The sequence below is a fragment of the Echeneis naucrates genome, unplaced genomic scaffold, assembly GCF_900963305.1.
Source record: "Echeneis naucrates unplaced genomic scaffold, fEcheNa1.1, whole genome shotgun sequence".
NCBI classification, from domain to species: domain Eukaryota; kingdom Metazoa; phylum Chordata; class Actinopteri; order Carangiformes; family Echeneidae; genus Echeneis; species Echeneis naucrates.
Window position 1 is genome coordinate 523,204 of NW_021780168.1, and position 3,012 is coordinate 526,215.

Sequence of the window (3,012 nt, forward strand, 5' to 3'; positions counted from 1 at the left end):
CCAATTCAATGATAGACATTGATGATTATTTTCTGCATGGATATTTCTATTTTCTATGCTTTTTCCCCTTTCAGTTCCTGGTCTTTCAGTGTTGGAGCCATGCTTTCTTCTAACTCTGATCTCTCCAATGAGACACACTGATGAATTTTTGTGCATAAGTGCTTCTGGATTCCTCTGGATGGAATTTGGACAAAAGTTATAACCAGTTTCAGTAGATTTCTTGAGATCATGAATTTGTCATCGACATTTCCCAAACTGAAACACAGACTTGTGTTCTGGGAGCAGTGAGTGCTGTTTGTTGGGGTAATGTTGATGATTTCAAAAGTCAATCAAAGAGAGCTGAAGACTGACAAGGAAGAAATTCAAACCCATATTTGCAAAGGACAACGGATTAGCATTCCATCACCTTCACCACTTGGCACTTCATGATGTTTTCTGGCTGTTGTAAAGTGACAATGCCGTCTGAGCATGGTCTGGTCTCAGCAGTGGTGGATAACTGGTGAGGGAGTGAGTGGTTCAATCAAGTGGTTCCAATCATCATCAAAGTGTATTAATTAAATGTTCCTAAACTTCTATTAAAGGCAGCATTATTGCAGCAGGCAGCACTCTATGGTGGAGGTCATGAGAAAAAGTGGGAGGAGTCTTTGATCTCTGTGATGTCATTAGAACCTTTGTGACATCACAGAATCAGCATCTCCTTTGATGGTTACTGATGGAACAGGAAAAGGTCAGATCCTGATATAATCTTGTGAATCCACAAGTATGTCTTTCTTTGTTTGTGTACCAACAGCTTGAGCTCTGGAACATTTCATTAAAGAATACATTTTGATGATGGTTGGAAATGTCTGTTTATAGTTTATCACTTGTTAGGATCCCTGTTAGCTGTCAATGAGGCAGCAGCTACTCTTCCTGGGGTCCAAATGAAAATGCACATCTGCTGTCAAACAGGTTCAGGTAGATGCAGAGTCCTACATTAAAACAATGTAGGACTGTGGCTTAGCTGGTCAAAGCACCTGTCTCGTAAACAGGAGATCCTGGGTTGCAATCCCAGCAGTGTCTCATTCATAATGTCATGTTGTAGATAGGAAACACTTACACATGGGAAGTGCACGTTCTACCGCTGACCTACATCCCCTGCATGGTCTGGCAGCATTAGCTAACCAGATAGCTTCTGAGCTCCTGCAACACCGATCTGTCTGATGAAGCCTTCTGGATGAGATGAGGACATTGATGATGCTGCTGAATTTAGGTCACCAGCACTTATGTCAACAGTCAGAGCTCCATACACAATAAGAGTACTGAAGAAAAATACTTTAAACATGAGCTCTGTGTCACATTCATGCAGCTTGTGTAGAAAAAGTTCATTCCATCAGAATGAACCTTCACCTGTTAAGGTAACAGTTTGGTAACAGTCAAAGCTCCATGCACAACAACAGCTAAAGTCTTGTGGAGAATGTGGGCATCAATACCACTACCTCTCACATGCTAAGTGAGCGCTGTACTGTTTGAGCTCATTCCCCTGTGCTAAAATCACCCATCAAAGTGAGTATGCAAAGACTGCCTGATTAGATCGCACACAAATTTCTCACATGGGTGAGGTGGACCAAAACCAGGTTGTTTCCAATTTCCAAGGTCAGAGTAGCAACATTTCTACATCAGGACTTTTTCACTGGAAAGCTTCAGGTTTCAGTGAGATTTGAACGCAGATCGCTGGATTCAGACATCAGCGTGCTAACCATTACACCATGTAACCTGACTTTGGATCAGAAGGCTGTGGGTTGGAGTCCCTTTGTGGTTGGTCAGAGGTGTATTACAGGTGAAGGGAATAAACAATTTGAAATTTACTAAATATCTTTTTATCTCTCATTTCGGCTTGAAACAATGCCTGTTATAAAAGGCATTCATGTGGGAGACATAGAATCACTCATGTGTTACACTAAGTGACTTGAACTCCATAATTAAAAAACAAAGCTCAGGGATTGTCTTTGAAAGGACCCACAACAGCTGCTGAAACCTGGGATTGAAACAGGGACCTTTAAATCTTCAATCTAACGCTCTCCCAAATGAGCTATTTCAGCACAGCGCACAGTGGAAATGACATTATTGCTTCCATGACCTGGAAGTGGAACTAAAGGTGTGTCCCTATCACCGGCCTTGATAATGATAACTGAGCACCAGTGAGTGCTCTGATCCTCTTAGATGAGTCCTAACAACAGCAGTCAGCTGTGTCTCTCCCTAAATGGGAAACTTGGTCCATAAAAGGAAGTAAAAGTTGTTGGCAGGATTCAAACCTGCACAGGGAAACCCCAATGGATTTCTAGTCCATCGCCTTAACCACTCGGCCACAACAACCAAGGTGACCAAGGCCCTCTCGAAAGCAGCATATTTGATTGATTGTTTTACCAACCTGAAGGTGATCAGTGTTTATAGCTCATAACCTGATCACAGATCAATAGTCAGCCATTGGAAGACGCTCTGAAACTTTCTTCTGCAGTCAGAACTCATCCACCTTCAGACTGGACATCTTCTGACTGTAGAACTGGAGCTTTTTATACATCTCACTGCAGCACAATAAAGTCCTCTGTGAGTATTGTGTGTCCAACAGTGTACATGACATCTGAGCAGCAATACTTCCACCTGCTGGAGATTTATTGTTACTACAGCTATAAAATAAATCTATCAGAGCATGAACTCAGTCTGTAGAATCCAGAAGATTAATGACACACTTTGTCCTGCTGTTATGGAATCAAATCCTACTTTAGGTTTTCTGTATATTAAACTAATGAGCACTGTTGGGGATCAAACAGAAAAGGACAAAGGTATGAAAGAAGTTTTTTTTTTCCTTTTAATTAAAAGAAACAATGTCACAACAATTAAAAATGTAAATCATTAGGAAATATAACTCTAAAATTGACAATTGTAGCCCCTATTTAAGAAAGGTCAACTAAGCATAAGGAGACTGAAGCTTAAACATACATGAACAGAACATACCTGACTCACAAATGGCACACT

General features: G+C 41.0%; 1 non-coding gene across 1 annotated transcript; it reads right to left on the minus strand.

Annotated features, from left to right (window-relative positions):
• Positions 1-2,270: 2,270 nt before the first annotated feature.
• On the minus strand, positions 2,271-2,352 carry trnas-aga (transfer RNA serine (anticodon AGA)). Its single transcript has one exon. It is a non-coding gene; the product is annotated as a tRNA-Ser (tRNA).
• Between the last annotated feature and the right edge of the window lie 660 nt (positions 2,353-3,012).